Raw genomic sequence first — 23,649 nt, forward strand, 5'->3', positions numbered from 1 at the left:
GCCACTCTATACCCCTGTTATGCCTTCTTTAATTGGTAGGAAAGACCATGACCCTTCTTGATGATGTATTGATGCAATTACTTTCTCCGCAAACTATTTTTTTCTTGTTTATACCTCCACCACCACTTTATTTACAAACTTATATTCATCTGTTTTAGAGAACCCAATCCAAGCCCGCCCTTATAAATAGGTCTGATTCCTCGTTCCTAACAAACCCAACTAGTTTTTGCCTTTTCTTCATTACCCCCCCCCCTAAAAAAAACCGTTTTCTTAAAGCCTCAAGCGTGTTTAAAATTCCTTTAGGGGCTTTATATAATGAGAAAAAAATATAAAGGTAGGCTATCTAATACGGATTTAGCAACGTTATTCTGCCCACAATGGAAAATGTCCTAACCTTCCATTTCGAAAGTCTAGATTTAAAGCACTCAATCACCCCCTTTCCAGTGTCAGATTTGGTTCATGTTTACCCCTACTAACAAGCCCAAATATTTGCAAGGGAACTCTCCGATCTTGCAGTCTATTATGTTACCCTCACTTTCCACCATATTGCCCCCCACCCCAATACCAAATAGACTTGAATTTTGATGACTTAGTTTTAAACTAGAAAGACGATAAAAGCATCTCATTAACCATATTATATTTCGGATATTATTTTCCTCCATTCACCCATAAATACCACATCATTCGTGTACATCAAGTGCGCGATTGATGGGCCATTATTTAGTAGTCGAATCCCCCTAATTAAACCCACATCTGAAGCTTTTTCTATAAAACACGAGAGCGCCTCCATTGCCATTATAAAAAGAAAGGGAGACAGCGGGTCTCCTTGTCGTACCCCCAGTAACATTGGAACTCAAGCTGAACCATTTATTAAGATAGACGCTCTTGAAGATTTTAGAACCCCCCTCACCCACATTCTCTATACCCTAGGAAATCCCATTTGTTGTAATACCGAATCAATGAAATCCCAGCTTATTGTGTCATAGGCTTTCTCGATGTCTATTTAAAAAATGGAAGCTTCTTTTTTACCTTCCTTAGCTGAGAAATTAATTCATTTAAAATTAGCGGTCTATCTAAAATATTTATGCTTGATAGGAAACCTGATTGATATTCGGAAACAACCGACCCCGCCACTTTTTTGACTCGATTTGCAAGTATTTTCGAGATTATTTTCGATATGCACCCAATGAGATTAATTGGGCGAAATTCATTGAAAGTAATGGGATATGTACCTTTCGGAATTAGAGGTAAGAAGAGCTGCATCCGCGGCTGATCTCTCCGTCCGAGTGGAGTTTGCATGATATTGAAGATGTCCTCCGTGAGCGCATCCCAAAAATGTTTGATAAAAGTAAAGTTGTAACCGTATGGACCCGGGGCCTTATCGCTTCCACAATCCTATACCGCTTCCTTTATCTCTTGAATAGAGAATTGTGCCACTAGACTATTTGCTTCATTTCTGGATAATTGTTTCAAGTTTGGACACAAAATCTGGTCTACGTTGCCTTGGCTGTCGCCTAGTGTTTTATTTTTGTTGGATCCGTTGCCCATGCCCCGTTAACCATAATCCCATTTATTCCATTTCTAGTAATATTTTGGTTTACCATCTGATGCGTGTGAAGTGTTATATATATTAGGTGTATATTTTAAGCCCTTTTTACACTTTTTAGCCAAGTTTTAAATTTATAAACACGATATTCACTAACACTAAACACACAAATGGGCAAGTGCACCAATCGTGGACGTAGTATAGTGTTGGTAAGATACCGAGGTCGTCCAAGGACACAAGAGCTTTTAGTACCGGTTTATCCTCAACGTCTAATCAAATCAAAATATTAGAAAAAAGGTTTTTAAACTAGAAAAATAAAACTAACTAAAATGCTGAAAATAAAAATAAAAGTAAAAACAGATAGACAAGATGAATCACTTGGATCCGACTCGTGTGTAGTGTAACCTTTGATTATTTTCGCATTTTTGCACTTGTTTAAGAGATTATCTTAGTTATTGTAGTAGGCCCCTCTTTTGAAGGCGACGTTACCCTCAACCCAGTAGTTTGAGTCAGCAATGATACAATCCTAAAGGGTCGGATTATTGAAAGATAATTAATTAAGTTATTAATGCATAATGTGGTAGGCCCCTCTTTTGAAGGCGACGTTACCCTCGGCTAAGTAGTCTGAGTCAGCAAGGATACAGTCCTAAGTAGCCGGGTTAAAGTTTTAATAGTAGTTGAACTTATGAGGGGATCAAAGAGTTTGGACCCCCACCATCCAATACCGTTGGGTATTGAAGGAGGTCCTACTAAATTTGACCAGGTCCTTTGCAGGATCTATACACTGAACAATGGCAAGACTCTTACCAAACTGTGACAACTCGGACTTTAGACCTACTTCGAACGTGTTATGATTACGAGCTTTGATTTAAATAAATGATATGTTATTATGTGCTACGTGTATTACGTATTTAATGAGTTTGTTATTATTAAAATCGGATCACACAACACACTCGGCCCAAGGGCAGCCCAAGCGGATGGGCCGGCCCACTCCCTCTATGCGCAAATAACCTTAGGGACTTGGTTAGTTTTCTCATTTGTTACCAAAACCCTAACACACACAAGAAACTTAGCTCTCTCTTTCTCTCCCTCTCATTCGCGAAGCAAAGGCGGCCAAGAACCTCGGGACTTTTATCGTTCGGATCAAACTATCTTGATCGGTTAGTGTTTAATCGTTTTGCTTAATTGAATGATTTCTGAATCACATGCTTAATTGGTTAGGGATATGTTTTATTAAGCTTTGTTGGATCGGCCGGACGTGATTGTTGTTAGAACCGGATAATTAATTGCATGATCGTAATGATGTTGTTGATATTCTTGTTAAATCGAATACGGTAATCAATTCGGGAGATATCCGGCCGAACATGTTTGTCGATCGGTCGGACTTAATTGTTAATCGATCGGATATTGTTAGGGTTATGTAAATAAATCGGTTATGCTTGTGTAATCGGATGGTTAACTTGGTTAATTGGTTTGTGAATGGGCTAGATTGTTCAATTAGGGTTCATGTGACTTGAATACTAAATGTGCTTGTTTGATCGATATCACGTTAAACGACTTGTGGAAATCGTGTTAATTGATAGAGTACTAGGTAACTGATAATCTAATCGTAACCAACTTGCATGATATTCGGATTATTGAATCAATCGCACCAAGTAATCTGTTCGCACAAGATACCCACACACAAGCTGGTCCGGTTACACATCCGATCGTACGAGTGAACTGTTGGGCCGAATAACACGGACTGTCCGCACGGACGGACCACACCAACTGTTCCGCACGAGTTTCCGACCGGACGGATTGTCAATCTGGATGGACTGACCATCCGCACGAACCAACTGCCGCACGAAAGGTCCAATCTGGATGAACTGCCATCCGCACGGACTACACGATGTCATCCGCACGAGCTGACAGTCCGCACGGACTGCCACTCGCACGAACTATCCATCCGGACAAGATGTGAATCGGGCGGATTGACTCCCGCACGGATTGTCCAATCCGGACGGACTGCACAATGTCATCCGGACGGACTGACTGTCCACACGAACTGCCACCCGGACCATTTGCTAACCGCACGAATTGACACTTGCACAACATTATTGATTTGTTTGGGCCATGACTTATACTTGCAACTTGTTACCTCTGTGTAACCCTACGTGCTATACGTGAATCGAACCTGACTTGAATAAATGCATGATAGGACGTGATTGACCATTACTTGCTACCTGTTCACTTGTGTATCTGCCGAGCAAACCAAGGTGAGTTCACACAGCCAAGGCATGGGATTCCCGGGTTGGGAATTGGGTTGGATATGTTGAATGTGGAATGATTACTCGTACTTACGCATTTCTCTAGACTATAGACCATCGTCCTCAGGTTAGTCAGGACACGTTACGTAAAGCCTACGTAACCCAGATTATTTGCCATATGTCTCCCGGGTCGGGAGGACACGTTACGTAAAGCCTACGTAACCCAATACCATCCACTGGCTTCCAGGTCGGAAGGCCACGCTGCGTAAAGCCTACGTAGTCCCCACGCGTACCACTGTCCTCGGGGAAGGGCACGTCACGTAAAGCCTACGTGACCCTGTACGTTTTCCTGTTCTCGGTAAAGAAGAACACATGGTCGGAAGTTAGTCTAGTAAGTACCGTTAATGAGAAGCCCTCATTAGCCAGGATAAACATGGGAAGTCCCCACCTTTAGTACACACTAGTATGGGAAGCCCCCACTAGCTATACTTATGCATGTTACGAACTTACTTTCTGTGAACTCGCTCAACTAGTTTGTTGATTATTTGCTGCATGCCTTGCAGGACCTTAGGTATACTTGGAGCTTGCACCAGAGGAGAGGCGGGTCGTTGTGGACAAGAACTCGTGAATGCTTATTAAACACTTTTACGTTCACACATTGATACTTATGATTTGGGTTTTACATTTAATGCTTCCGCTACTTAATCAGTGTTTGGTTTTGAACATCAATTATGTCTTTGAATATTATTAAATGCTATGTTTGATATAATTGGTGGCTTGATCCTGGTCAGTCACGCCTCCAAGCGGTAGTACTCCGCGTGTGGGATTTTGGGGGTGTGACAGATTGGTATCAGAGCCATTGGTTATAGAGAACTTGGTTTTAATATGGGAAAACGTTTTTTTTTTATTAAAACCGGACTATAACCAGTACAGTGCTCTCAACGATCCACAACGACGCTTCGCTCCACGTGCAAGACTCGACATCCTAGGTAATAAGGTTATGTTTATTGCCTGTTTACTAGAATTGCTCAGAACTTTGCTCGCATTACGCTTAGATACACATGCTTTGATTACATGAGAACACCTCTATGCCTATACTTTTCTGTCATCGCCTTATTCGCGAACCATTCTTACCTATGCTACATGTTATAATGAAGATCATGTCTGGAAGAATCAACATGACACAAGCCCAGCTAGAGGCTCTCGTTCAAGCCCAAGTCACAGCGGCACTTGCGGCTGCTCAAGCAGGTAGGATAACCTGTAGTTATAACTTACGCTAGGATCTTTAGATCCTACACTCCTAAACTAGCTCTTGTATTTAAACTTTGCCCTACTCGTACACAATAGGTCAACACGCGCAGCAGCCTGTCTGCACATTTAAGAATTTCATGGACTGTCGTCCAAACACCTTCAGCGGCACGGAAGGAGCAGTGGGACTACTCCACTGGTTCGAGAAGCTAGAATCAGTCTTTGAAATGTGCGAGTGCCCTGAGGCTCGCAAGGTCAAGTTTGCCACCGGCACTTTGGAGGGGATAGCATTGACTTGGTGGAACGCCCAAGTCCAGATCTTAGGGTTGGCAGCTGCTAACGCCACCCCATGGAACGACTTTAAGGAACTCATCAAGCGTGAGTATTGCACGCGGGAAGACATACACAAGCTGGAAGACGAGCTTTATAACTTGAAAATGGTTGGATCGGAAATCGAAGCGTATACCAAACGGTCCAATGAGCTGGCCGTTCTGTGTCCTACTATGGTGGACCCTCCATACAAGCGCATTGAGTTGTATCTCAAGGGATTGGCGCCAGAGATTCAGAGCCACGTGACGTCGGCTAACCTCGAAAACATCCAGGAAATCCAGCGCCTTGCTCATCGCATCACCGATCAGGCAGTGGATCAGAATAGACTGCCCAAGCGTGTTAATGCTACTGCTAACGTCACCACCTCAGTTACTCCTGCTACATCTGGTGACAGTAAAAGAAAATGGGATGGAGATTCTAGCAAAGGTTCAGCATCTGTTCAGCCACAAGCTCAGCAGCAGAAGATCGATCACTATCAGAGTCCCAGTCAGCAATCCTCTAGTGGTCACAGACAGAGGAGATATCAGGGTAGTCAACCCAGGTGTCACAACTGCAACAGGCATCACCACGGCCCGTGTAACAAGGGTCGTTGTCAAAGGTGCCTTAAGATGGGGCACGAGGCCAAAGACTGTAGGAGTCCACGGCCTGCGAATCAGAATCAGCAGCCTCAGCAACCAGCTCCACAGAACCAGCAGCAGCAGCAGCCACAGCGTGGAAACCGGGGATGTTTCCAGTGTGGGGCTGAAGGTCACTTCAAACGCGATTGCCCTCAGTTGAACCAGAACCGCAACAACAACAACAACCAGGGCAACGGCAACAATAACGGCGGGAACAACAACAACAACGGCAATGAAGCTCGTGGTCGTGCTTTTGTGCTAGGTCGAGGCGATGCAGTGAACGATCCCAACGTTGTTATGGGTAAGTTTCTCCTCGACAATATTTACGTTACTGTTTTATTTGATTCGGGTGCGGATACAAGCTATATGTCTGTGAAAATGTGTCAACTACTAAAACGTGCACCAACACTTTTACCCACCAAACATGTAGTCGAGTTAGCTAACGGTAAAAGTCTAGAAGCCACGCACGTAGTTCAGGGTTGTACTCTTATCTTAGCTGGTCAAGCCTTCTCTATAGACCTCATTCCCATAGTTTTGGGTAGCTTCGACGTCGTGATTGGGATGGATTGGTTATCTCAACACCAGGCAGAAATTTTATGCAGCGAAAAGGTTATTCGCATTCCTCGTTTGGGTCAGGAACCTCTAGAAGTTCAAGGCGACAAGAGTGGTGCAGTGGTTGGCATCATCTCTTTCTTGAAGGCTCAGAAGTGCTTACGTAAAGGTCACACAGCCATTTTGGCTCTTGTTTCAGATGCATCAGCAAAGGAAAAGAAATTGGAGGATATTCCAATTGTACGTGATTACCCTCAGGTGTTTCCTGAAGACTTGCCTGGCTTACCGCCTCACCGTCAGGTCGAATTTCAGATCGAGCTCGCTCCAGGAGCAGCACCCATAGCTCGCGCACCATATCGTCTAGCTCCATCGGAATTGGAGGAACTGTCAAAGCAACTGCAGGAACTCTTGGAAAAGGGTTTCATACGACCAAGCTCTTCGCCTTGGGGAGCTCCAGTACTCTTTGTGAAGAAGAAAGACGGTACGTTCAGGATGTGCATCGACTACCGTGAACTCAACAAGGTGACGGTGAAGAACCGTTATCCTCTTCCGCGCATAGACGACTTATTCGACCAGTTGCAAGGGTCGTGCTACTATTCGAAGATAGACTTAAGGTCTGGGTACCATCAGTTGAGAGTCCGGGATGAGGACGTCTCCAAGACAGCCTTCAGAACTCGTTACGGTCACTACGAGTTTCTCGTCATGCCATTCGGGTTAACGAACGCGCCTGCTGTATTTATGGATCTTATGAACAGGGTCTGCAAACCCTATCTTGACAAGTTCGTCATAGTATTCATCGACGACATCCTGATTTACTCCAAGAGTCAGGAGGAACACGAGCAGCATCTTCGTCTTATTTTGGAACTCCTTCGGAAGGAACAGCTGTACGCCAAACTTTCTAAATGCGACTTCTGGCTTCGTGAAGTCCACTTCTTAGGCCACGTAGTGAACAAGGATGGGATCCATGTTGATCCATCCAAGGTAGATTCGATCAGGAACTGGCCTGCACCGCGTACACCGACAGAGATACGCCAATTCTTGGGTCTGGCAGGTTACTACAGACGGTTTATCAAGGATTTCTCGAAGATTGCTCAGCCGCTTACGTTACTGACACAGAAGGGTGTTACCTATCGCTGGGGAGAGCCCCAGGAGACCGCTTTTCAGCACCTAAAGGATAGACTTTGCAGTGCACCTATCCTCTCATTGCCAGAGGGCACAGACGACTTCGTGGTTTATTGTGATGCATCCATTCGGGGACTTGGATGTGTGTTAATGCAGCGCGACAAGGTTATCGCTTACGCCTCTCGTCAACTCAAGATTCATGAAAGGAACTACACGACGCACGATTTAGAGCTGGGAGCTGTTGTTTTCGCGCTTAAGATATGGCGACACTACCTGTACGGTACCAGGTGCACGATTTACACCGATCACAGGAGTCTCGAGCATATTCTTAAGCAGAAGGATTTGAATATGCGTCAACGACGATGGGTCGAATTACTCAACGACTACGAATGCGCTATCAAGTACCATCCAGGCAAAGCCAATGTTGTGGCTGATGCCCTCAGTCGGAAAGACACTCTACCACGGCGCGTGCGAGCGCTACAGCTTACGATTCAGTCTAGCCTTCCAGCACAGATACGAGATGCTCAGGTAGAAGCATTGAAGCCCGAAAATGTCAAGGCTGAAGCCTTACGCGGCTCACGACAACAGATGGAACAGAAGGCAGACGGCGCTTACTATGTAACGGGCCGGATTTGGGTCCCTCTTTATGGCGGTCTACGCGAACTTGTGATGGATAAAGCTCACAAGTCTCGCTACTCGGTACATCCAGGGTCGGACAAAATGTACCACGACATCAGCACTACTTATTGGTGGCCTAGCATGAAGGCCCACATTGCTACGTATGTTGGAAAATGCTTGACCTGTGCGAGAGTCAAGGTCGAATATCAGAAACCAGCTGGTCTACTTCAGCAGCCAAAGATACCGCAATGGAAATGGGAGGAAATTTCCATGGATTTCGTTACAGGCCTACCCAGATCCCAGCGTGGAAACGATACAATATGGGTCATAGTTGATCGACTCACCAAGTCTGCACACTTCCTACCGATTAAGGAAACGGACAAGTTCTCCACTCTCGCAGACGTCTATCTTAAAGAAGTTGTCTCGAGGCACGGGGTGCCCACGTCTATCATTTCGGATCGCGACGCACGATTCACGTCAGAACTTTGGCAAGCAATGCATAAATCTTTCGGCTCACGGTTAGACATGAGCACAGCATATCATCCTCAGACGGATGGGCAGTCTGAGCGAACGATCCAAACGCTTGAAGACATGCTTCGGGCATGCGTTATCGATTTCGGCAACGGCTGGGAAAAGCATCTCCCTTTGGTGGAGTTCTCGTATAATAATAGCTATCACACCAGCATTCAAGCCGCTCCATTCGAGGCATTGTACGGGCGTAAATGCCGGTCACCACTCTGCTGGGCAGAGGTGGGAGACAGTCAGATCACGGGTCCAGAGATTGTTGTGGACGCCACAGAAAAGATAGCACAGATACGACAACGCATGGCGGCAGCACGCGACCGTCAGAAAGCCTACGCGGACAAGCGTAGAAAGCCGTTGGAATTTGAGGTCGGGGACCGGGTTTTATTGAAAGTCTCACCCTGGAAGGGTGTGGTACGTTTTGGCAAACGGGGCAAACTAAATCCGCGGTATGTCGGACCCTTTGAAATCATAGAAAAGATTGGCAAGGTAGCCTACAAGTTGAATCTACCAGCTGAACTCGGGGCAGTTCACAATGTCTTTCACGTATCGAACCTAAAGAAGTGCCTATCTGATGAGAACCTCATCATTCCTTTCAAAGAACTCACTATCGACGAGCGGTTGCAGTTCGTCGAGGAACCAGTGGAAATCACGGACCGGGATGTGAAGGTCCTCAAACACAAGAGAATCCCTCTTGTCCGAGTTCGTTGGAACTCCAAACGTGGCCCAGAGTACACCTGGGAACGCGAAGACAGGATGACAGAAAAGTACCCCCAGTTATTCGGGAACAAGGCAACCACTACTGAGGCTGAAGCTACTACTTCGGAATTTCGGGACGAAATTCCAGATCAACGGGGGGAGGATATGACACCCCAGGAAAATCAGTGAACGAAACAGTTTATCTAGCTTCCTCAGTGAGTGCATACCAAATTTCGGGACGAAATTTCCAATTAGTTGGGGATAATGTGACAACTCGGACTTTAGACCTACTTCGAACGTGTTATGATTACGAGCTTTGATTTAAATAAATGATATGTTATTATGTGCTACGTGTATTACGTATTTAATGAGTTTGTTATTATTAAAATCGGATCACACAACACACTCGGCCCAAGGGCAGCCCAAGCGGATGGGCCGGCCCACTCCCTCTATGCGCAAATAACCTTAGGGACTTGGTTAGTTTTCTCATTTGTTACCAAAACCCTAACACACACAAGAAACTTAGCTCTCTCTTTCTCTCCCTCTCATTCGCGAAGCAAAGGCGGCCAAGAACCTCGGGACTTTTATCGTTCGGATCAAACTATCTTGATCGGTTAGTGTTTAATCGTTTTGCTTAATTGAATGATTTCTGAATCACATGCTTAATTGGTTAGGGATATGTGTAGGTCCAGTTTTCGGGATCCAATCCGTGATTTTCATGTTTATGTTCAAAGATGGAAGAGATAAAGAGATGATAAACAAACAACTTTTGTATTAATCCGGTAGTAAACATTACAAGTCGGCCCGATTACATGGAAACCGAACTAATACCAAAGAAGTATACATCCAGGGAGAAATCAAGTGGTGATTTCTCCCGGTGAGGACTCAAACCTCCATTCACTCTCTAGCACACACTTGTGCTCTCACTCTTTTGTTGCAAATGACAAAGTGTTGGTATTTATACCAAAACACAGGCTGCAGGTCGAAGGATCAGACTGTCTGGTCGAAACATCATCCTTCGATCAGACAGTCTTCGAAAGATACACACATACCTCGAATGATATCCTTCGAGGTCCATCCTTCGATGGGTATCTTTCGAGCTCATCGAAGGATATTCATAATCCTTCGATGCCTTATCCTTCGACACCAATAACAACACAGCCACTTTGTCTAGCAACACACACACACAGTCAAACCAACAACCCTCTCGTTTGACCACTTCAAACGAGCGGGTCTATACACGTTCGTTTGACCGTTTCACTAACTATTACAAATTCAGCATAAAATAAAACTAATCTATTCGACAAGCATCGGACACAAAATCTGCATCAACAAATTCCCCCTTGTCCGTTGCTGTCGAATGCTGAAAATGCAACTGCAATCGATCTTCAGCCAAGTATTCATCTTCTCTGTGTAGACAAATTCCCCCTTGACCGATGATCCAGGTAAGTAGTATCCTGATGCTCATTGTATAAGATTTCCCCCTCAAAGTACGCGTATCCGTGTTGAGTGTTGTGCAATTTCCTCAAAAGGATCAATTGACCGATCTTCCGCTGATCTTCCAATACTCCAACCGGCATATGATAAAGGTTCCATTCTTTTACAACTGCATCAAGTCTTGATCTTCAAGTGTCTGTGCAAAACATTCCACGCTGAATCGTTTGAATCACCTGAAAATCACAACCTCTACCACCCGTGATTGCGTTTAGAAATTTACCGAAGAAATTCAACATTTGAAAATTTTTATCCCCCCATTTCTTTGGTAAGATCTCTAAACCTTAACAGATTCTTTCCACTTCAAAGAAACTGTCGTCCAATGTTCACCAATTCCCTCCACTGAGCGAAACTGTCATCAATCTTCATTGACTGTTCTCGGTTCCGAAAATTCACGAACATGACTTTCTTCTTTGCATAAACTAGTTGAATAAGAACGTCCCCTGGTACCCCGTAGGATCTGACTTGTATCCCCCCAAAGACCAAAGTCTTTGTGAACTCGTTAGGACCGGTATAGACGTTCCAGGTTCATACGTACGTCTTCAAATGCGAGAATATGACAATAAACAAAATCTTTTCGAACATTTCCGAATAACCGGTAACAATCATAAATACTGATGCGCGGAAGCGAACATATCGTGTTGTTTTTGGCCCATAATAGTCGCGTTACCATTTTTGTCATTGCATCGGTAACCGTGACTACCCCACAATTTTCAAACATCAAGCTTTCATCATCTTCTGTTTTCATCGTTCCGAATCATTCCGCGCGTTCCCAAAATCCATATGACCTTGATATTAGGAACGCGATTCAGATCAATTCCGCAAAATACCCGACCCCACTCTTAGTTCTTGTAGGCCCAATCAATGAGCAGTTTGCTTAAACCCATTAAACATTAAAATGCAAATTTTATAAACAAACTGTCCACCACCCAAATTCCATTCCATTCGGCCCATGTGTTTCAATTATTGTTTATTGTTTAATTGGCCCAATACACCACCCCAATAATCCAATCAAATTAGATTGTTTGTTGATGTGCACTGCCCATGTGAATTCCTTAAATTGAAAACATCACAGCCGACAACCATCATGACATGTCTGACCCCCTTGATAACAACAAAAAAACCGACAATTCTTCGAAATATCCTTGGGCGGTGCCTTTGGCAATCAACTCAAACAATGGTGACTTTGGCGGTGCACAGCAAACACTAAAAGTTATTTATTATTTCATCTTTATAATCAAACTTTATAATCAAACTTCATAAAGCTTGATGTGTGTTGCCGCCCACTAAAATCAAAGGTTCATTAATAATTGTTGACCGCCCAATCCCAGTTTGATCACCGCCCCACTACTTCATTTTGCCCAATCACATCTCATCAAAAGTCAACAACCGTTTTTTTTTTATTTATTTAAACATCCTTCGAAGTGGTTGGGGGTTTCGAGCACATATCTTTCGGTCTCGAAGGATGTTTCACAGATCAGTTTCTGTCTTTCGAACAGATTTGATCTTTCGAGGTTGTGAGATAATCCTTCGAGAAAAGAATAATCTTTCGAAGGTTGTGAGATTGACTTTTCTGGCACATGTCAGATCTGAATCTGACACACATCAGCTGCTGTCAGAACTGATCTTTCAAAAATTTGACCCTTCGAAGCAAGAATGATCCTTCGAAGATAGTTGGGTTGACCCTTCGAATGAATGGCAGACCTTTCGAAGTTCTTCACATCTTTCAACACATGAAGATGTGAAGAACACCAAGAACACAGGAACCTGGGTAAATTTGCAGATTCAATGAAAACGTTTGTACACGAATTTTGATGAAGAAAACTTGAAGATTTAGGAGAAAAACATAAAACCCAACACCCGGTTTAGCACAGATCTGGATATCCGGGTCCAGATCTGGGTTTTTCTCATTTTCACCTTTTTACATCTTGAACAAAAACCCACAAAAATCACAGATCTAGAGCACATGTGACTTAGTAAACGGTTAGTTTTACTAAATCGGGCACCATGGCTCTGATACCAATTGTAGGTCCAGTTTTCGGGATCCAATCCGTGATTTTCATGTTTATGTTCAAAGATGGAAGAGATAAAGAGATGATAAACAAACAACTTTTGTATTAATCCGGTAGTAAACATTACAAGTCGGCCCGATTACATGGAAACCGAACTAATACCAAAGAAGTATACATCCAGGGAGAAATCAAGTGGTGATTTCTCCCGGTGAGGACTCAAACCTCCATTCACTCTCTAGCACACACTTGTGCTCTCACTCTTTTGTTGCAAATGACAAAGTGTTGGTATTTATACCAAAACACAGGCTGCAGGTCGAAGGATCAGACTGTCTGGTCGAAACATCATCCTTCGATCAGACAGTCTTCGAAAGATACACACATACCTCGAATGATATCCTTCGAGGTCCATCCTTCGATGGGTATCTTTCGAGCTCATCGAAGGATATTCATAATCCTTCGATGCCTTATCCTTCGACACCAATAACAACACAGCCACTTTGTCTAGCAACACACACACACAGTCAAACCAACAACCCTCTCGTTTGACCACTTCAAACGAGCGGGTCTATACACGTTCGTTTGACCGTTTCACTAACTATTACAAATTCAGCATAAAATAAAACTAATCTATTCGACAAGCATCGGACACAAAATCTGCATCAACAATATGTTTTATTAAGCTTTGTTGGATCGGCCGGACGTGATTGTTGTTAGAACCGGATAATTAATTGCATGATCGTAATGATGTTGTTGATATTCTTGTTAAATCGAATACGGTAATCAATTCGGGAGATATCCGGCCGAACATGTTTGTCGATCGGTCGGACTTAATTGTTAATCGATCGGATATTGTTAGGGTTATGTAAATAAATCGGTTATGCTTGTGTAATCGGATGGTTAACTTGGTTAATTGGTTTGTGAATGGGCTAGATTGTTCAATTAGGGTTCATGTGACTTGAATACTAAATGTGCTTGTTTGATCGATATCACGTTAAACGACTTGTGGAAATCGTGTTAATTGATAGAGTACTAGGTAACTGATAATCTAATCGTAACCAACTTGCATGATATTCGGATTATTGAATCAATCGCACCAAGTAATCTGTTCGCACAAGATACCCACACACAAGCTGGTCCGGTTACACATCCGATCGTACGAGTGAACTGTTGGGCCGAATAACACGGACTGTCCGCACGGACGGACCACACCAACTGTTCCGCACGAGTTTCCGACCGGACGGATTGTCAATCTGGATGGACTGACCATCCGCACGAACCAACTGCCGCACGAAAGGTCCAATCTGGATGAACTGCCATCCGCACGGACTACACGATGTCATCCGCACGAGCTGACAGTCCGCACGGACTGCCACTCGCACGAACTATCCATCCGGACAAGATGTGAATCGGGCGGATTGACTCCCGCACGGATTGTCCAATCCGGACGGACTGCACAATGTCATCCGGACGGACTGACTGTCCACACGAACTGCCACCCGGACCATTTGCTAACCGCACGAATTGACACTTGCACAACATTATTGATTTGTTTGGGCCATGACTTATACTTGCAACTTGTTACCTCTGTGTAACCCTACGTGCTATACGTGAATCGAACCTGACTTGAATAAATGCATGATAGGACGTGATTGACCATTACTTGCTACCTGTTCACTTGTGTATCTGCCGAGCAAACCAAGGTGAGTTCACACAGCCAAGGCATGGGATTCCCGGGTTGGGAATTGGGTTGGATATGTTGAATGTGGAATGATTACTCGTACTTACGCATTTCTCTAGACTATAGACCATCGTCCTCAGGTTAGTCAGGACACGTTACGTAAAGCCTACGTAACCCAGATTATTTGCCATATGTCTCCCGGGTCGGGAGGACACGTTACGTAAAGCCTACGTAACCCAATACCATCCATTGGCTTCCAGGTCGGAAGGCCACGCTGCGTAAAGCCTACGTAGTCCCCACGCGTACCACTGTCCTCGGGGAAGGGCACGTCACGTAAAGCCTACGTGACCTTGTACGTTTTCCTGTTCTCGGTAAAGAAGAACACATGGTCGGAAGTTAGTCTAGTAAGTACCGTTAATGAGAAGCCCTCATTAGCCAGGATAAACATGGGAAGTCCCCACCTTTAGTACACACTAGTATGGGAAGCCCCCACTAGCTATACTTATGCATGTTACGAACTTACTTTCTGTGAACTCGCTCAACTAGTTTGTTGATTATTTGCTGCATGCCTTGCAGGACCTTAGGTATACTTGGAGCTTGCACCAGAGGAGAGGCGGGTCGTTGTGGACAAGAACTCGTGAATGCTTATTAAACACTTTTACGTTCACACATTGATACTTATGATTTGGGTTTTACATTTAATGCTTCCGCTACTTAATCAGTGTTTGGTTTTGAACATCAATTATGTCTTTGAATATTATTAAATGCTATGTTTGATATAATTGGTGGCTTGATCCTGGTCAGTCACGCCTCCAAGCGGTAGTACTCCGCGTGTGGGATTTTGGGGGTGTGACAGATCGTTCCCTTAACCCCCGACCAGGTAGCCAACATACCTCCATATAGACCGTGGAGATATGAATGGTGAAAATCTTTTATTTTATATAGACAGTAAAATAATGCCAAAACACCACGGACAAACGATAAGGAAGAATCACCTTCAACATAAGAAATTAGTAATTAAAGTCATTAATACAAAACCAATTAAAAAGTGCAAAAGATTAAAAATAAAAAGTATTACACTAAACACTTGTCTTCACCAAGTGATGTAAGAGACTTAGGCAAACATGGCCTTTGATTGTTAAGAACTCTTACGATCAATCTTGGATCTCGAGACGACTCACACACTCTATGATGGACAATGGATGATGGTGCACTACTAGAAAATACACCAATCTTGACACGCGAACAATGACACACACCCATTTTATGACATTCGAAAGCGTGTGTCAAGGAAAAAATGTCATGGTTTACAAAATTCAATAAATTTATGACATTCTTTATTGTGTGTCATCTTTTTAGGGTCATTAAAAAAACAAGATCTATCATGACACGCGAACAATGACATACACAAATTTTATGACATTCAAAGCGCTTGTCAAGAAAAAAATGTCATAGGTTTATAGAATTTAATAAATTTATGACACTCGTTTTTGTGTGTCATATTTTTAGCGTCATAATATAAAACATTATGACACTCTTTTTGTGTCATATTTTTAGCAATGTCATGTTATATTTTCAAAATCTTTAAATTCCTCCATTAAACTAATCGATAAACCTAATCTTAGTTAATTTAACCAGATCTCTCATATTCTCCCGCTAAGCCCCCACATACATACGCTCGTAAAACCCTAACTCCCACCTGATTAAGCTTGACACTGTGATTCCGTGGCTTGTTATTATGTTCCACCATGTTAACCTTATCAATATTGGTCAACGATGGTCAATGAGGATCGGTATTTTCCCGTCGATTTTTTGTTAGTAATTGATTAGACAATCCTATTAAAATGTGGCTACTCATAATTAAACTTGTAAGTTTATTTAACACTTATAAATTATATACTTTTTATACATTATATTGTTTTGTAACATTTATATATCAAAATGTTGTATAAATATACTATTTGTTTTTCTTTTTACACACATAACACTCATATTTTCATATGTTATTTGATATCTTTTATGTGTTTTTTACAAATCAAGTTTGAGCTCAAAATTTAGCATATTAATAATAAATGAGACGAATCGAATTAGAACTAATAATATTAATAAGATTATGAAGGTTATGGTCTCAAATCGTGTGTAAGGCATTCTAAGACATGCACGCAAAGGATCATGCCCAGGCTTAACAAAATTATAATTAGCCTTGACAGGAGCATGTACGTAGGCTCAGACCGGCGCATGCAGCGCAACGACAGCTAAAACAAGTACAATAGTACAGATGGCACGGGTAGTGCCCAATCAGCATGCCCCAAGACCTGACTAGACAAATCCCACGATGAACAATCGTGCCGGAGACAATAAGTATAAAAGGAAAGTGACGTGGAACCAATCAGGTTGCGCCGATCACTTATAAATGATCTCCACCCATAACTGGTAACAAACTCGGCAACAAGGACAACCATCAGGCCACATGGCTCCAATCACCGTGCACCAACGTCTCTATCCCCTGCAAGCACTAACGGTCGTTTTAGAGGAGACAAACGGGGATATTTCTTGTTGGTGACTAGGATTGCAAACGAGCCGAGCCCGAACCTTACTTTAATCGAGCTAGGCTCGTTATAACTTTCTGAAGCTCAACCTCGAGCTTGGCTCGATTCGACCCTTGGATTTTGGGATCGAGCTTGGCTCGTTAGTAAAACTTAAAACTCGAGCTCGGCTCGATAGCTCGATCTAAGCATCTAAGCCGCTAGTTAAAACAAGATAAAGCTCGACTCAAGCTCATTTTTGGTTGTTAATGAGTCAAGGCTCGGCTCGAGCTCGACTTGAAATGCTACATCGAGCAAATCTTAGCTTGTTGAGCAATGGCTAAACTTCATAAACCATTTGATTTAATATGTTATTTATACATATATATTACATAAGCACACATTACTGATTATACAGATATCACTACAAAAAAATGTCATTTAGGGCATGTTTGGATAAGCTTATTTAAGTTAAAAAGGACTTTTAGGAAAAAGACCTACTTACTTATAACTTTTTGAAAATGAGTTTTTAAAAAAAGTGTTTGGATTAACTTATGGGGTTGGAAAAGCCATTAAGTCAATAAGTTGTTTTTTAAAATGTGTTTGGTTTAGCTTATTGTTGTAAAATAACTAAAAGCTAATAAGTCAATAAGTTAGTTTAAAAAGTCACAACATTATAACTTTTCAAAAATGATTTTTTGATGACTTTTTCTCTTTCTCAAAAAGTCATTTTAAAGGACTTTTGCATTTGCCAAACACTAAAACTCCTTATTGACTTTTTGATTAAGTCAATAAGTCAATAAATTGGTTGAAAAATCTTAGCCAAACATGCTCTTAGTGGCTGTATATTTAATGGCAAATAGCTTTTGTGCCATGAATTTAGGTTTTATTGGCAACGTATGCCATTTTTGCTTAGTACGTATTTTTAGTGAAATATAGTTTACAACACTAATTTAAGTTTTTAGTAACAATTTATATAGCACTTAAATTTTCAAACACTCATTTTTCAAACTTTTCCCTTTTCCCGCGTTAAGCTCCTATCAAAATTTTCCAAAAATTTCATTCCTTCCTGGTATATTAATTTTCTCTCTAAATCTTCCCCCATAAATAATTTCCCATTCTAAAAATCACTTTTCACCAAAAATCAATTTCTCTCTACAGAGTGTGGCATTGAACAATGATTTGTGATCACCATCATCCAACCCAGCCTTCAGTAAGCTGTCAACGTAGTCGTTTGCCACCGGCTTCGGTTCATCACTCTTCTCCACTCAGTTCTTTCAACAATAACCGCAAACGACGGCGTTTCAACAACAGAGTTCGAGTCTGTTCGGATTTTGAATCTGTTTGTGTCAACCATATAGTCGAATACTAGTATTTGTTTTGTTTCGGCCGAATGACTCTTGCTGCGACAACGTTTAATGTTTAGAGCTGACCACTCAGATGCCTCCTATGGCTCTGCTTCCGTTCTCTCTCGCTCACCTAGATACTCAGGTGTGTATATAACCAAACCCTAACCCTAATTGTTTAATTAGCTGTTTGAATTAGTCTGCTTATGCGTTGAATTGTTTGTTCTGACTTTTAGCAGTCCAAACCCTAACCCTATTTGTATATTAATTTTGGATGTGAGTTTATTGATAGTGATTAATTGAATCGGTTTCTAGTGTTTTTGCTTATCGGTATCTTATTAAATATAACCTTTGTTATTCTGTTTGCTAAAAAGCTTGTTGAGCTTTTGATTTTGAGTTGTCTTTTATTTTGACAAAATAGATTCAGTATATTGGATTATTGTCAGTTTGTCACCTCTATTGTATATGTTGTGGGGCCCATTGTATGGTAGGAGAGTAAAATAAATTTGCGGTTCCCTTCTGTTTGACTGAAAATAGATAAAAGTTTTATTGTTTATATAGTGAATTTTTTTCTTTCGCATGGCTGTTGTGTGGTGTAATAGTTAGAGGTGATCGGAATTGACGAAGGTCAGTTTTTAAAGATATCTATGATTTCTAGTTTTCTACATAAAAGTTGTTGTCCATGATGGTTAAATAGTAGTTGTCGGTTTGGATGGTAATTATCTTGGGTAACACTCAAAAGTAACTTCTCCAGTTTATAGGGCCTGTTTATATAGTTCAAGATGAAGTATTTAAATATCGAATAAAGAAAAGATCATGTTTAAACATAAGGGGAGGGGGTGGTTCACTAGTGATAGAATTTATCACTCACAAGCACCAATCAAGTTCCGTCATGTCATCGATCATTTTTCCATCACTCACAACCTTTTTTAGTGGGGGTGGTCATCACTCATCACCACACCCAACAATTTCCCCCCAACCAACAACTACCCTCCCAAAACATTAACGCGTGATAAAGATAACGAAAAGTTGATTTCGTTGAAAATTAACGCGTTGAACTTGTTGCCGGCGGTGGGATATAACGCTTGATGGATTGTGGCCGTGATAGTTTTGTTAAAATATGTGTTTCTATTGTTACATAATGATATTGGGCTTACTTTCATTCGTTGGTTTATTGGGTTGTTACTAGTTTGTTATGTTTGTTATTGGGCTTATGAGGTTGTTATTGGACTTATGTGTTGTTTAAGCCTGTTTGTTGTTACAGAAATATCTAAGGGCCTAATTGTAACTTGGAGGACTGATCGTGTAAGCTGTTGATAGTTCTGGACTTGTTTGGAAGATTGGAGTATAAATACCTTGTCTCTCTCTTCAATGATTTAGTTGATCAGTTTCAATTCTCTCTCTTGTTGTTGTTACCTTCTAGAGTTTGTACGAACAATCTCAGTAGTTTGAGAGATTGTTCTTCTGGATTTGTTGTATTTCTGTTCTGATGATCATCTGTGGATGATCATCTATGTACTTCTGTACTTGTTTTGATTAGATCTTACAGTTGTAAGATCATTGGGCACTTGGGGGGCAAATATTTTGGGTTGGTTTAATAAGAGTTTTGTCACCTGGTTTTGTCGCTATTTCTTGTGTTGATAAGTTGTTTTTTGATTACTTGTTATTTCATAAAATTTCACATGGTATCAGAGCTTCAAGGCTCTGGATCTGTTGTTATTCCGCTGTGATTTGCTGATTTTTTTGTTGATTTGTGTCTAGGTCTGTTTGGAGTTACAGATCTGGCTATTATTCTGGATAGATCATCTTGATCTTGGAGTTGTGCTTTGATCTTTGTGCCTGAAACCCTAGCTAGGGTTTTATTGCAAGTGTGAAGGTTCTCCTCGTTCTTGGTGAAGAACACTCTGTGTTGGTCTCTAAATCCTTGAAGATTTAGGGCAAACTGACTAGTAGTGTTTTATTGATTGTTGTTGATTCTAGATCTGTTGTTACAAACTCCAGATCTAGTTGCACCCACTGTGAGGCTATTCTCCCCTCTCTCTTTTGTTTTTTGTTGAATTGGTTGATTAGTTGAAGTCGGGGTAGTGAGGACCGGCACATTTGATTGTTGATATTTGTTCGTTGATCTTGGTTTTATTTCTTTGATTTGAGTTGGCTCCTGTATTAAGACCTGTCCAGGCACTATAAGTGACGAACCTGGAATCTGGACACTGATACAGCTTCGCCTTGTTTGAGTTCTTGTTTATCTTTTCTTTGTTCTGGTATATCTGCTTTTGTGATTGTGTGTTTTTTGACTGATTAATCATGACTGGTAAAGATGATAGTGCTGGGTCTTCTCAGACTTTGATTAGTAAATTGGATATAGGTGATCCTCTGTTTTTACATCCCAATGACTCAAGCTCTTTAACTATAGTTAGTATAAAGTTAAAGGGTACTGAAAATTATAGAGTTTGGTCTAGTGCTATGAAATTAGCATTAGAAGCCAAAAATAAATTTGGATTTATAGATGGAAAGTGTAAAAAGAATACTGAGGATGATGTTTTGAGTAGTCAGTGGGATAGATGTAACTCTGTGGTCTTAAGTTGGTTGTTAAATTCTGTGTCAGAAGAGTTATATCTTGGTCAAGTTTTCTCTAAACTTGCATCTGAGGTTTGGACTGACTTAAAAGAAACTTATGATAAGGTAGATGGCTCAATAGTGTATGATTTGTATAAGAAAATTAATTGCATAACTCAAAATGGTAGCTCAGTATCTGAATACTATCATAAACTAAATACTATGTGGAAGCAGTTTGATGTTGTGCTTCAACTGCCTACATGTTCTTGTCAAGCTGCAAAAGATTTCAATGATTTTTCTACATTAATAAAACTGATGCAGTTTCTTATGGGTTTAGATGATATTTATCATCCTGTAAGAACAAATTTGTTAACTAGAGAGCCATTGCCTTCAGTCAAAGTTGCTTTTTCAATTGTGTCTAGAGAGGAGTCACATAGAAATTCTAGTAATGTTACTAAAAATCAAAGTGTATCATTTGTTGCAAAAACAAATCAGTCTTTTGATCAAAGAAAAAGAGAATTTAAAGGTCCTAATCCAAATTTTAAATGTACTCATTGTAATAAAATAGGACATACTGTGGACAGATGTTTTGAAGTTATAGGATATCCTCAGGGGTTTAAAAAGAAACCTGTTAATCAAAGTGGTAAAAATGTATCTAATCCTAAGTCAAATGCATCTTCTGTTCCTTCTAGTTCTCCTTTTTCTCCTGAGCAGGTTGCAAAAATTCTAAGTTTGTTGGGTGAAAAGTCAAGTACTGAGTCTCAATCCTCTAATATAGGAGGTAAGACTAGTTGTGGTTTTAATTCCTTAGGAGAGGTCATAAGTTGTTCTAGTTTGGTTAATTTTGGGTTTGATTTTAACTGGATTTGTGATTCAGGTGCTAATCAGCACATGGTCAAAACTGATAGAGAAATGTTTAATTGCGTTGATGTTTCTGAGTATGATCTGTTTGTGTCACATCCTAATGGTACTAAAGCTAAAGTTTCAAAAATTGGCAGTTTAAAACTTGCTGAAAATGTTGTTTTAATTGATGTGTTTTTTGTACCTACTTATAGTGTTAATCTGTTATCTGTGTATAAATTAGCCAAAGATAATAACATTACTGTTGTGTTTAATGAACATACTTGTGTGCTTCAGGATTTGAAATCAGGGAAAGCCCTGGTGACTGGTAAACAGGATAATGGGTTGTACTTTGTTAGCAAAGGTGATAGTGCTGTTAATCTTTGTTTTAATAGTTTGAGTGTTAGCAATTTGTGGCATAATAGATTAGGTCATCCTGCTGATCAAGTTTTGTCTATTTTAAAAACTGATTTAGGTGTTGTTGGTTTTGAAAAACAATCATGTGAAATCTGTCATAGAGCTAAACAGGTTAGAACTCCTTTTCCTTTAAGTGAACACAAGTCAAAACATGTAGGTGATTTAATTCATTTGGATGTTTGGGGACCTTATAGGGTTACTAGTAGAGATGGGTTTAAATATTTTCTAACTGTTGTTGATGACTATTCACGAGTTGTTTGGTGTTATTTGTTAAAAAGCAAAATAGAAGTTTTTGAAAATATTGAAAGCTTTTATGAATTAATATTAACTCAGTTTAAAAAAAGAGTTAAGGTTTTTAGATCTGATAATGGAACAGAATTTGTAAATCATAAAATGGATATGTTTTGTAAATCAAAAGGTATCTTGCATCAAACAACTTGTGCTTATACACCTCAGCAAAATGGTGTTGTTGAGAGGAAACATCGACATCTGTTAAACTTGGCTAGATCATTACTGTTTCAAAGTGGTGTTCCTCTTTCCTTCTGGTCTGATTGTGTTTTGACAGCTGTTTATATTATCAACAGGTTACCTTCATCTGTGTTGTTAGGAAAAAGTCCTTTTGAGTTAATGTTTGGTTTTAAACCCTCTTTTGCACATTTTAGGATATTTGGTTGTTTATGCTTCAGCACTATTCTTAATGATACTGATAAAATGTCTTTTAATGCTGAAAAATGTGTTATGATTGGTTACTCAAATGTTAAAAAAGGCTATAAACTGTGGAGTCTTGATAACAAAAAAGAGTTTTTCTCTAGAGATGTTAAATTTTTTGAAGATGTATTCCCTTTTAAATCTAATAGTATAACCAATCATGATACTTTAACTGATAGCTTAAATCAGTTAAATTTTTTTGATAGTGCTGAAATTATAACAACTAATCCTAAACATCCCAATGATGAAGAGGGGAACAGTGGATCTCATGGGGTTTCTGATGATGATCAGCAACCTTTCCCCTCTACATCTACCACTCCAAGTAGTGTTGAACACCAACATTCTACTGGAGTTGAAAGTAGTAGTAGTGAAGGGACTGGTAGGGCAGAGGACATTAGAACTTCACATGATGAGATCAACCCATCTGAGGGAACAAATGTATCTCTTAGGAGATCTAGTAGGAAAAGTGTTTTACCAAAGAAACTTGAGAATTTTGTGTTAAATAGTAAAGTTAAGTATAGTTTGGATAAAGTTGTTAACTATGCTTGTTTGTCTACTGAGAATTTGTGC

Source organism: Helianthus annuus, chromosome 11 (assembly GCF_002127325.2).
Source record: "Helianthus annuus cultivar XRQ/B chromosome 11, HanXRQr2.0-SUNRISE, whole genome shotgun sequence".
In the NCBI taxonomy this organism is placed as follows: domain Eukaryota; kingdom Viridiplantae; phylum Streptophyta; class Magnoliopsida; order Asterales; family Asteraceae; genus Helianthus; species Helianthus annuus.